Consider the following 14181-nt stretch of genomic DNA (forward strand, 5'->3'; position numbering starts at 1 on the left):
GTAAGAGAACGTACTCGGTTACTAACGTAACCTCGGTTCTCTCTAGAGAGGGAACGAGTACTGCGTATCTTGCCGTGGTTGGAATACGCTCTGGTTCGCTTCGGCGATGAAAACCAGCTTGTACCAGCCTAACGAGCATATTTATAGAGTGAGACCACGCCCTTTCTGGCGGGATGTGACGATATGGGCGCGAGTTGCCCCCATTGGTCATTACGTCACGCAGAGTCTCTCTCGATAGGCTGCTGCATTTGCCGCAAGAGCAGCCAATAGGCGCGCGAGCTGTCTCGCCTGTGTCTGCTTGCTGCTGCAAAGGTTTTACATTAATAAAAAATTAAGGATAATTTTTGGCTTCAATATCTCGTGAAAAAGAGGTTTTCCCCATAGCGTAAGCTATTACGCAGTACTCGTTCCCTCCCTAGAGAGAACCGAGGTTACGTTAGTAACCGAGTACGTATTATTATAAAGGATCCATCAGTTATCTTTGTTATTGCTAAAATCTGGTCAATCACAAAAAAAATGCTTTTTCCACAATAAGAAAACTTAAATTATATCTCAGTATGGGGGTCTTCACCATTCTTATCCAAGAATAAAAAGCCAGATACATGACAAGCCTGAGCTTAATTGACCATTCTTTATTAAAAAAAATATTTTACAAGTCTAACTATCGAGATTTTAAATAACTAGAGATGGAACTTTTTGCACAGCACATACAAACCACTGAAATCGGTTGATAAATGTAAAAACAGTTTGTTTTTATCCAGAAAAAACGCAGCTCCCCCGTTTACTTACATTTGTTCACAGCGCAGTCTTGCCCTCCGCAAAATGGCGGACCCGTTGACGTATCGCAGCAACGTTCCAAAGCGGCCAATAGAGAGCCTAAGTCCCTTCCCTCCACTTCCGGCTCATGGGACCTTATTTCGGAAAAAATATGTATGGTAGTCAATAGCGAGAGACAACTTATCTTTTTATTCCGTCTGAACTGTGCCCTGAATTACACATATGATGTTTGTCAATTTAAAAGATAATTATGAAAGTCAAGAAAGTCGCAGTTTGTCATAAAACAGAAGAGTAACATTTAGTTTTATGTGGAAATCGCTCAATGAACTACATCTCCCGGGAAGCGAAACAACGAGCAAGATCCGTTGCTCGTAGGTGTGCAGTCTGGAACAAAACACTCAGGCATGACGGCGTAACGTTACGATTATAACGGTCAAACAGTCTCAGTAAATCTTCAGTAAAGTTAGCTTCATTCATTGAGAGAAAATGTGCGCCTTTGGGGTTTGTAGTCTTTGTAATTACGTATTTTCACAGTCTTATACCTCAACAGTTTTACATCAAACTGCGACTTTCTTGACTTTAAAATGTATCTTTTAAATTGACAAACATCATATGTGTAATTCAGGGCACAATTCAAACGAGATCAAAATATTTGTTGTCTCTCGCCATTGACTACCATGCAATATTTTTCCAAAATAAGGTCCCGTCCATGGTGGTCGACCGGAAGGGGAGGGACTTAGGCTCTCTATAGAGAGCCTAAGTCCCGCCCCTCCGCTTCCGGCTCATGGGACCTTATTTCGGAAAAAATATGTATGGTAGTCAATGGCAAGATGAGGCTTCCTGAACCACTGAGACCTCGCAGCCCATTGCTTCAACCAAAGGTTCATTACTCGAAGCTTCATTCAGCATTGCTCACTAGTGACACCTAGCTATTGTGCAAAGAAATTGCAGGCAAATTAATTCATTCTGAACCAATGACCCGCCCCCCTCCCGCAATGTTTTATTTATTTATCTTCTTCTAAATATGAATGTCTCTGTAACCTTTCATTTGCAATAATAAAGAGATCTGTGCAGACATTTGTCCATTGCCTGCATGAAATAAAACGTGTATATTTCTCTGTCTGCATTTACTTGTACAGAGACAACTGTCACACACACAGTTAATTAATTATTCCAAAAAATATTGGATAGGGACAGTATGAACAACAATAGTGACTGTGTTGAGTGCAGTGCTTATGGTGGAGGGACTCGAGGAAGTGTAATAAAGTAAACTGCAGTAAACACCACAGTTCGGGTGGATGAATTGCAATAGATATTTATTGAGAAAATGAATTTTTTGAAGTGTGTTGGGGTTTAGACAATTCCTCTTCTTGGACAAAACCTCACCACCCTTGGAAAAATATCCTTTCACAAGGAACAGAGGATGCAGGGGAACATACAATGTCAGTGCCAGCGGGTATAAATAAAGATATTGATGCTTCTGTTGAGCCCAGACAGGGGAGGATTTCCTCTTTCTTGCTGGCTCCATTACCATGAAAAAGGAAGATGTCATAAAAAGCAAACAAATCCAAAAGGGCAATCCAAATTAAAAAGCAGTCCAGTCCAGATCCAAAAATCTAAGCTACCAAAAATCCAAAGCAATCCAAATAATCTTATCTAATTAATATAACGAGACTATAATATAGCTACTATAATTAATAATAACAATTATTCATTATTATTAATAACTATTCTAACCTGATATAATGCAATAATATACAGCCCTAACACATATATGACACAATAACGACAATGAGATTTCTCTAACTCTGACTCTCTGACACACTACAACTGCTTCTGCTACTGCTACTCCTGCAACAGCCACAAGGTGGCGCGAGTTTCGAACCCCCTATCTCCCTTTATCCAGAAGCGACACTCAGACCGAACCGATGACGTATCCACACAAACCGAGGCCTCGTTTGTCATCAGTCACGTGATTTTCACGTTAACAACACAAGCCTCGAATCGCGGCTTCATCTGGCACGCCCATTTTTTCTCGACACAAGCTCCGATCCCTCGGTTCAAATGTCACATCACTATTTGCCAGCACACCTAGCGTAACGTTATAACTGAAGACGAACAACTCCACAAACTGCAACCAACAATGCGTGTGAAATTGTCACTTTATTTCCTTATTTGGAGGACCAATTTTCTTAGAATGGGTAAGTAATTATTTCAGATTAAATATTTATGCAAAGTGCTTTTATCAGATTAACTTTTGGTTGATGTTTGATATCATGATTAAATTTAGCTATTTGTGTTTGCTAATGCTAGGAGCATTTCTATGCTGCACCAAGTGGCTAAGGCTAACCAGGCTTGGTTTTTGAAGACTATACAGACTTGAATCTGGTGATGATGGTAAGATTTAACAGATAACATATGAGGCACAAACATAAAAAATAATCATAGCTTTGTTGCTATTTGGGATAACTAGATATTATTTGTTTCATAACACTCATTTTGAATTTGTCCAGTCAAATTATTTTACAAAAGTAAATCTTTTTTCTTTTTTACTTAAAATGAGATTTCAAACCATTTGTTTTCATGATTTGACCGGTAGAGGTTTTCTTGCTGTTTAATTTTAGACTCAACTGATGGGAAATCTCTGCCCAGCTGCCCCGAACATCACAAAGCCACAAGAAGGGAACACAGATTCTTCCGGCGGCTGACTATTTAGTGAGATTTCTTAAGGTGCGTGACTTAATGTATTCTTAAATGGTTAATTCACCCACAAATGTAAATTCTGTCGTTAATTAGTCGCCCTCATGTCGTTCCAAACATGTAAGACTTTTTCATCTTCACAACACAAATGAAGATATTTTTAATGAAATCTGAGAGCTTCCTGTCCCTCCACGTTCAAGCCCCAGAAAGGTATAAATGTACATCATTAAAGTACACCATGTGACTCCAGTGGTTTAACATAAATTTTATTAAACTACGCAAGTGCTGCAAACAAAAAAAAACATTTACCACTTAATTTATAAAATATTAATTTCCCAGACTGATCTCATGAAATGGCGTATATATGACACGCCAATTCGTATTTCCATTTTGGCGTGCTATCAACACGCATAATCGCTTTTCAGCGTGTTTATCAACGCCTTTGACTTAACGTTATATTACTGTATTATAGATATATGACCTACCCCAACCCCGTCCCTAAACCTACCCGTCACTGGGGTTCATACCATTTATGAGTCTTCTCCTACCATCCTAGGAAAAGAAATATCGCTCCACAGATGTAGATATAGATTTTGCTTCGTTTCGCTCGGACATTTAACGGCGTACACATACACGCGGAATCACTCGGACATTTAATGGCGTAGACATACACGCAAAAGATTTCGGCGTGGACATACACGCGGATAGCTCAAAATGTGTATAGATAACACGCCACTTGACTTGAAAGTGGCGTGTATGTTTACGCAAAGTCATGATGTCATGTTGCATTTCCAACATGCATTCATGAGAACATTTCAACTCGTGCATATTGTTGATGCGAGAGCAGATGTTGCGTTAACGTGCATTGTAGATTGATATTTTGTAAATAAAGATGAGTTAAAATTGTCGTAAAAAAAGTTGTAAAATTGAGGTTAAACCACTGGAGTCACATGGATTACTTATGATTTCCTTTATACCTTTTAATGGCTTTGGAAGTGATAGTTGAATAGGCTGTCGACAAAGGGACAAAGATTTAGATTTCATAAAAAATATCTTGAGTGTTCCGAAGATGAGCAAAACTCTTAACTGGTTTGGAACAACATAAGGGTGAATAATTAATGACAGAATTAAAAAATTGATGAATTAAGTCTTTAATTTACTTGGAAATCAGTAAATTCAAGTCAAGGATAAATTCAAGGATTAGTTCACTTTTAAAATGAAAATTGTGTCATCATATACTCACTCTCAAGCTGTTTCAACCCTGTATGCATTTCTTTCCTCTGCTGAACACAATGGAAGATATTTTGAAGAATGTCAGTAACCAAACAGTTAACTGATCCCATTGACTTCGTCAGTAACCAAACAGTTAACTGATCCCATTGACTTCCATAGTATACTATGGAAGTCAATGGGACCAGTTAACTGTTTGGTTACTGACATTCTTCAAAATATATTCCATTGTGTTCAGCAGAAGAAAGAAATTCATACAGGGTTGAAACAACTTGAGGGTGAGTAAATAATGACATAATTTTCATTTTAAAGTGAACTATCCCTTTAATCTATCCAAAATAGTTTATTGTTTGAGTCACGAAAGTCTAAGATGATTGATCTTTTTCCACCATACACTTGCTGTATTTATAAAATACAAATGGTATTAATTGTAATTGGTCTGGTTTTGTGTTTAGGGAACCAGCACTCCAGGATTTTGAGAAAGTTGGATCTGCACAGCCTTTCCTGCTCTGTGAAACAACTATGCACTGAACTTTGCTGTTAGCAACTGGACACAACTGATCCACTCATATTCTGCAACTGTTTTTCATCTGCTGAATGTTGTTGCTGTACTGTTGCTAAGTCGAAGGTACTGAATCAACTTCACTGACACAGGACTTACATTCACTGACATGTACAGGACTTGAAGTATTACAGACCATTTGATAAGCAGCTTTCATATAATTCTGATGACAGAAATGCCTATTGTGCCTTCATTTATTTTAAAAGTTAACCTATGATGTAAAGGGGCTTGTTCGTTAATAAACTAGTTTGTTAAAACAACTGTTTGCATTTTGCCTTTATTTTTAACTTTACAATGAATACAGAATTCTACTATAATCCCAGACTAAGGTTACAATTGAACTTTCTGGATTGTTTTGAAATAAAGTTTTGAAAGAGTAATAGAGTGATGTGTTTATTTCAAAGTGAATTTATTCTTTTCAGATTAAATGATTTGTCATCTTATTTTACTTTTTTTTTTAAAGTAGGTAATGCAGAACCCTAATAAGAAAAACAGTGTTTTTATTTGTAAAAAGGTGTTCTATCAACACCAGGATGGGGTCAACACCAGAACAGTGTAGAATTTTAAGTGCTCTGTAACAGTGTTCTTGTTATCTGCATTGGTGTTAATATTTTACACTCTTAGTGTTCACATTGTAACACTGTGTCGGTGTTGCGAGAGGCAACACTTTTGAAAGTGTTGAACTAACACTTTGTGGGTGGTTCCCATATATACACTTTTAAAGTGTTGAAATTAACTCTATTGGTGTTGATTTCCGGGTTTCAAATGTACTGTGTTCCCTGTTACTTCCACCTGTATATCTTTATAAGAAACCAACGGCTCTTTTAAGAGCCACTCTCTCTCTCTCTCTCTCTCTCTCTCTCTCTCTCTCTCTCTCTCTCTCTCTCTCTCTCTCTCTCTCTCTCTCTCTCTCTCTCTCTCTCTCTCTCTCTCTCTCACACACACACTCTCTCTTTCTTTCTCTCTCTCTCTCCATCTCTCTATCTCTTTTCTAAAGCGTCACTGTCTTCAAGTAAGTATTGTCACTCTATTCTTTATTTTTCTTTCACCTTACTCTCTCTCACTGTCCAAAACATTTTTTTAAATTGAGTTTTTATATAGCCTAGCCACCCTATACTCCGTCCTTAATACTTTTTGTCTGACTGTGTTTTTTATCTTCCTTTCCAGTATAGTATCTTTGAAATGGCTGCTCAGCAAGACCGAGGGAGAGCAGATGATGCTATTTTCCTTGCAGACATGTTCCTTGCTCAAACCAAAGTGAGTATATTTTTTGAGACAATCCAGTATTGGTAATTATACTAAACAGTGGGAATAGAGAATAGAGTGCAAAATTTGAATGAACTGCTTAAGATTTGGCTGTATTTCAGTGTTATCATAAACTGCTCACTTTCTGTCATGCAAGGCAAAGGAAGCGAAGGACAAAGCAACATCTGCTAAAGGTAGTAAATGTAATGTCCGATGGGTGGCGAGAGATGCTAAAGGACGTCCACTGCTAAAAAGAAGCAGAAGTGGAGAGACACGAAAAACGTGCTTCAGCTACAGGTAGTCCATGTCTTCCATGTCTTTGTGATTACCCACCACAGAATGCTTCTTAACTAAGTATAACTGTGCTCACTGTATAGAATTTAGCTTGCTATTTGTTAGGTAACATATATATGGTTTTGTGTCACTTTTAAAACATAGACCACCAAACTGTGGGGCTTCCAGTGCACATCTTTTTTCCTGGTAAAACTTAATAGGATTTCTGAACTCATTCGAGGCCCACAGGGAAGGAAATTAATAGTTGAATAAAGTCGTTATTTTTGTTTGTTTTATGCGCACAAAAAGTATTCTCGTCGCTTGATAAACTTAAGATTGAGCCACAGTAGTTACTCGGTCTATTTTTTCATAACTGACCCTTTGAGTGATCCAGCTCTCAGATTTAATAAAAAATATCTTAATTTGGGTTCCGAAGATGAACGAAAGTCTTACGGGGTTGGAACAACATGAGGGTGAGTAATTACTGACAGAATTTTCATTTTTGGGTGAACTAACCCTTTAACCCCCCCCGGAACCGTGTGGAGTTCGTTTATGATGGATGGATGGATGCATTTTTTTTTAGCTTCAATCTGATGGTTGCAATCCACTGCCATTATAAAGCATGGAAGCAACGGGGTGTTTGTTAATATAACTCTGATTGTATTCGTCTGAAAGAAGAAAGTCAAATACACCTAGGATGGTTTGAGGGTGAGTAAATCATGGGCTAATTTTCATTTTAAAGTGAACTACTCCTTTAAGGATTCAAATACAGTACTGACAACCGTATTCTGCTGCTGTGTGAATGTAGACTTATTTTAAACAGCAGGGAGCGACACACATCACCACCACACAGACTCCTCTCTCCTAATTAAGATTGTTAAAATGTTTAGGGGTCCAAGCACTAACAGTTCTGGAACCCTGTTGTGTTTATAGTGATTTTCTTTTTCTTCCTTATTTTTCTGCCCTAAAAGTTTATGGTCGCCTGAGGTCGTAAATCGCCGAGAACCGAAGCAGGATGGTCACCACTCCAATTTCATTTTCTCTTATAAAATTTTCACGTCATTTTGGATTCCTTCTTTTTTTTTAACTCGATTTTCACCAAAATAGGCACACAGCAGGGACGGTGCTGGCAAAAAGTTATCGAAAGAATCAATGCATTGCAAAGATAAAAGTTAATTAATTGATAAAGCAATGCCAATTTTTACAAGTTTATAGCTGCTGAACGCAATGTCCAAGATTAATGAAACACACATAGACAACAGGACATCTGAGGTCGCACACAACATTTTGCCAATATGGGGTGCAATAAATAAAAAACTGTTTTTATTTATATTAACAATTAGCTTAATTAATTAGGCTATTGCGTGTTGTCACTTACATTAAGAATCAATGGCACAACATTACGCAGCTTCTGGTTGAAACCGCCAAGATTTAAATTCCCGAAGAAACCTTTTACAGGTGAGAATGTGTTGGTTTGTGGTTTTGTAGCCTATTAACTCAATATTACGTGTTTTTACTAAGGTAATTGTAATTTTTGGTAACTTTATGTCAGCTGCTGACGCCTTCGTCTTGCTGTATTATGTTAGTTTAGCAAAATCATCTGCTGAAGTCTATTTCATAGTTATTAGCCTATTCATGCGTCTAACTACGGTTGCAGCAGATGCTCAACTCGCTCTCAAATGTTCACGGACCGCTCGAATGTGGCGGACAACTTAGCGGCCCATTGAAACTGCCGCTAATGAGACAACTATCTATGGTTCTAACATATCCTCTATGATTTGCACACTTTAAAAAAAATATGACACCAGCAGCCAATACAATTTCAGCGGCTAATAATATCAAATCTAAATAGCCTACTGTTACAAAAATGTATCTTATGTGTAGGCTACTATTATTGTGAAAATCACCCACAAGGTGGCGCTATAATAAGCAATTTTACATTTTAGCTAACTTCATAACCGTGTAACAGAATCAAAATTCTTGGGTAACACTTTACAATAAGGTTCATTAGTTAACATTAGTTTGTTAGCATGAACTAATAATGAACTGCACTTATGCATTTATTAATCTTTATTAATGTTAATTTCAACATTTACTAATACTTAATTAAAATCTTGTTAACATTAGTTAATGCACTGTGAACTAACATGAACAAACAATGAACAGCTGTATTTTTTTTATTAACTAACGTTAACAACGATTAACAAATACAGCAACAAATGTATTGTCCATAGTTCATGTTAGTTAATACATTACTAATGTTAACTAATTAACCTTTGTAAAGTGTTACCAATTCTTGTTTCTTCTGAATCCTTGCTCTAAGCCCGAACCATAGAAATTGAAATTTAAACTTATCCGCCATTCTAATTTGTTAAAAATAGCCTACGACTTTTTCGAACTCCAAGGCCGTTTGTCCGCAGTTTCACTGAAAACATAGCCTATTTAATTTTTTTAAAGAAAGCACAGTAATATTGTGACATATTACTACAATTTAACTGTTTTCTTGTTTAAAATGTAATTTTATTCCTTTCATGGCAAAGCTGAATTTTCACAGGCCACTTTTCCAGTCTTCAGTGTGACATGATCCTTCAGAAATCATTCAAATGTAGGCTACTCATTATAACCTAAGTTAAAAACAAGTTGTGGTGCTTAATATTTTTGTAGAAACTGAGACATTTTTTAGGATTCTTTGAATAAGAAGTTACAATAAATATGTTCTGACCTTTGGCACAGTTGTGATGTCATCAGTGAAATGTAACACACTGGGTGTCCTTCCCCAAAAAAAAAAAACTGTAGTGATGTCACTCCTATATATAATCCTATTGGTGCCATGTGGCTTGTTCTTGAGGTCTAAATTTGGAAGGTCAAGATACCACTGACATTAAACTTATGACTTCATGGGAAGAAAATGTGAGAGACATAGAGGAAGAAGGTGACTGACAGCAACCTCTTGGAGAAGTTCAAATTAATCATCCATGCTAACAAGATCCAAATGAACACAGTACCAGAATACACCCAGTGATCAGCTCCATTATCTGGCCAGTGACAGGTCTAAAAGAGAACAGCTGTGTTAAGTCATTGGACAGCACTCAGGAGGGACTATGACTGTGACTCTCATGAATAATGCAATTAGCCATAGATACTAACAGGCTAATACACATGGCAGCAGAATGATGCAACAAAACAGCAAGAAGTGGAGGCTGAGAGGAGGATAAATCAAACACTATTTTGTGTCTCCCTGTATCACGGTGTAGTGCGGGTTGAAAGAGGACTCAAGGCAAGAAGGCTCCAATGCAAAGGTTTACTCATAACAAACTCAAAACAGGTACAGGCAGGCAGACAAAATTCACACTAACACAACTATGAAAGACTAACAACCGACCCAGACTGAATGAACTGAGGGAACTAAAAACAAGCACAAATCAAACATAACAAGGTGAGAACAGGTGACACAGATGATGATAACGCTGAACAGGTGGATGATTGAGGGAGTGAGTTCGGGTGTGGAGACAAGAGGATGCTGGGAAGTGTAGTGAAGATTACGAAGACAGAATGGTGCAGACGATGACTGTGACATAACGCCCCCCTTCAAAAAGGCGCAACCTCGCGCCGAGAAACATCAACAGGGGTGGGAGGGTGGGCGCCCCAGGGCATGGCCAAACAGGGACAGGAAGCCTCCAGGGCGGATCAGGAAGTGCAGGCGGCCAGGCCGGAGCAGGACGTGCAGGCGGCCAGGGCAGAGCAGGACGTGCAGGCGGCCAGGGCAGAGTGGCTCCTTCGGGTGACCATGGCGGAGAGACCCCTTCGGGCGGCCACGGCGGAGAGACCCCTTTGGGCGGCCACGGCGGTGAAGACCCTTCGGCCGGCCACGGCGGAGAGACCCCTTCGGGTGGCCATGGCGGAGAGACCCCTTCGGGTGGCCATGGCGGTGAGGACCCTTCGGGCGGCCACGGCGGAGAGACCCCTTTGGGCGGCCACGGCGGTGAAGACCCTTGGGCCGGCCACGGCGGAGAGACCCCTTCGGGTGGCCACGGCGGAGAGACCCCTTCGGGTGGCCATGGCGGTGAAGACCCTTCGGGCGGCCACGGCGGAGAGACCCCTTTGGGCGGCCACGGCGGAGAGACCCCTTCGGGCGGCCATGGCGGTGACCTATGGCCCCCCCAAAAAAATTATTGGGGAGAGTGACTGGTTGAGGGACAGGCTCTGGGACAGGCTGGGCAGACGTGACGTGCACAGCCTCAGGCTGGGCAAGCGGTAAGGGCTCTTTGCTGGACGGGACCAGTGGCGAAGGTTTTGAGCTGGGCAGGACCAGCGGTGAAGTCGGCTTTGAGCTGGGCGGAACCAGCGGTGAAGAGGGCTTTGAGCTGGGCGGAACCAGCGGTGAAGGAAGCTCTGGGCTGGACAGGACCAGCGGCGAAGGAAGCTCAGGACTGGACGGAACCAGCGGCGAAGGAAGCTCTGGGGTGGACGGGACCAGCGGCGAAGGAAGCTCTGGGCTGGACGGAACCAGCGGCGAAGGAAACTCTGGGCTGGACGGGACCAGCGGCGAAGGAAGCTCTGGGCTGGACGGGACCAGCGGCGAAGGAAGCTCTGGGCTGGACGGGACCAGCGGCGAAGGAAGCTCAGAGCTGGACGGAACCAGCGGCGAAGGAAGCTCTGGGGTGGACGGGACCAGCGGCGAAGGAAGCTCTGGGCTGGACGGAACCAGCGGCGAAGGAAGCTCTGGGCTGGACGGGACCATCGGCGAAGGAAGCTCTGGGCTGGACGGGACCAGCGGCGAAGGAAGCTCTGGGCTGGACGGGACCAGCGGCGAAGGAAGCTCAGAGCTGGACGGAACCAGCGGCGAAGGAAGCTCTGGGGTGGACGGGACCAGCGGCGAAGGAAGCTCTGGGCTGGACGGAACCAGCGGCGAAGGAAGCTCTGGGCTGGACGGGACCATCGGCGAAGGAAGCTCTGGGCTGGACGGGACCAGCGGCGAAGGAAGCTCTGGGCTGGACGGGACCAGCGGCGAAGGAAGCTCAGAGCTGGACGGAACCAGCGGCGAAGGAAGCTCTGGGCTGGACGGGACCAGCGGCGATGGAAGCTCTGGGCTTGGTTCATGGGCTGTAGATGTGTGTGCTGCCCACACACACAAAACCACCAAAAAAATCTCCAAATGCTCCACGTGAAACTGTGGTCTTCCGACCTTTTACTATCGCGTCAATTGATTTTGATTAATATGCGCGAGGGAGAGAGCAAGACAGCGCTCGAGTTGTTTGAAGACGTGAGAGTGCGCGCGCGCGCGGCCGGGACGCGCGCGCTCTCTCTCTCTCTCTCTCTCTCTCTCTCTCTCTCTCTCTCTCTGCTCACAACGCGCCCTGTCAAGCGCAGCAGTCATTCTATTCTACATAACTCATCGATCAAAAAAGGCGTTGGAGGGACAAAAAATTTGCTTTGGCGGCCGCCAAAAAGCAGACGATCTGACGGTTTTAGAGGATTAAATACAACCCGAAACTAAAAAACAGACCCAGCCTCTATTTGAGACCGGCCTTTATTTACCCAAACCTGTCGCCACACCAGGCTTGTAAAAGAGACAAGCGTCTATTTGGGACTCGGCTATTATTTGAAGTTTTACGGTAGATATCCACATACTCCTCCAGTGATCGCCCATCCTGGGAAATCCAGTGATCTGCCTTCATGCCAACTCTCCTTTTCCTCATGGTCGGTTGTTCTGTCACGGTGTAGTGTGGGTTGAAAGAGGACTCAAGGCAAGAAGGCTCCAATGCAAAGGTTTACTCATAACAAACTCAAAACAGGTACAGGCAGGCAAACGGGCAGACAAAACTAACACAACTATGAAAGACTAACAACCGACCCAGACTGAATGAACTGAGGGAACTAAATACAAGCACAAATCAAACATAACAAGGTGAGGACAGGTGACACAGATGATCATAACGCTGAACAGGTGGATGATTGAGGGAGTGAGTTCAGGTGTGGAAACGAGGATGCTGGGAAGTGTAGTGAAGACAAAGCCCGTCTACGGAAAGCCTGGCCACTCCCTATTAAGTCCTATTGTACCGACTTTTTGGTTGTAGTTCCACCAGAGTTCCACTGGGGGCAATAGTCTGAGTGCAAAATGAATGGGAGTCTATGGGGCTAAACGGCTAAATTTGTCTTTTTCACCCGATTGTCATTGAGAAATCTTAGATTTGAATGTAGGTTTTGCAAGTCCAACATGGGTTATAGGTCGAAAGTTGAATGAACGAGTACTTATGTCCTTTCGATTTCTTACAGGTTGAGTTGTTGTTGCCCATAACACGCTAGCATTTTGCTAATGGACGCTGATTGGTCAGTGAAGGACTGATTACGACCAGAGATACCGCTTGATGGCATCGTGGCATCCGAAGCGGGACCACACATGTATTTACCTGTGTCAGTTGTGTAGTAGATGCCTCGAGAGAAAAGAAAGTGCAGAACGCAAAAGCATAGACATAATAAATACATAGACGCCCTATTGGCCGCTTTGGAGCGTTGCTGCGATAGTTTTCTTATTGTGGAAAAAGCATTTTCTGTAATTGACCCGATTTTAGTAATAACAAAGATAACTGATGGATCCTTTATCTATGGTAATACGATATGGTACAACTACAGTGCAGTGCAAATAGTAAATATAAGATAAAGTGAGAAGTAATAGTAAATAGTTTAGTCAATAAAATAAACAAACAAACAGTACAGCAAATAAAATAGTAATGAAAAGGCTATATAAAATATAGGCTATATAAAAAAAAAAAAAGACACAACCCTGTCTATTTTTCAGTTTTATTGATCAGTAAGAGACATTTAAACAGTATAAGTAGCCTAAAAGGTATAAGAAGAGTTATACAAGATGTTCTGCCCCCACTTTGTGTTGCTTTAGAGACATCTAGTGGTGTAAAAGTTGTATTGCATTTGAGTTCTCATATTTAGTCCCTCCTCTCTTGCCGTTGTTTTTTCCTGTTTGCTTCTGACTCTAGTCTACTGAGAGGTCATGCAGCAATTACTCTTTTCTCTTTGCCTTGGGTAGTTTTTGAAGGTCTAAGTCTGTAAGTATTTCTGTAGAAAGTATATCTACTTTGCTATATTCTTTGTGTATTGTCCGTTTTAGCATAATATGTATGTTGTATTAATAGATGCTAATCGCGATTAGCATTTCTCCATAGACATCCATGTTAATGTTAGCTTAAATGCTTATTAGTCCTGCAGATCTCATTATATGGCTAATTTTTCTTATGGAATAGCTATATATGTTAGACTTGAGTTGCATATTCATGGATATGGACAGTTTGTAATGCCATATTATTATGTTTTTACAGTTTTACAAAATTGGAAAGATCCTTACTAAAGGCCTCTCTCTACTCCGGTTTCCTGGGTCT

Source organism: Rhinichthys klamathensis, unplaced genomic scaffold, assembly GCF_029890125.1.
Source record: "Rhinichthys klamathensis goyatoka isolate OS25496 unplaced genomic scaffold, OSU_Roscu_1.1 h1tg000220l_1, whole genome shotgun sequence".
Lineage (NCBI taxonomy): Eukaryota > Metazoa > Chordata > Actinopteri > Cypriniformes > Leuciscidae > Rhinichthys > Rhinichthys klamathensis.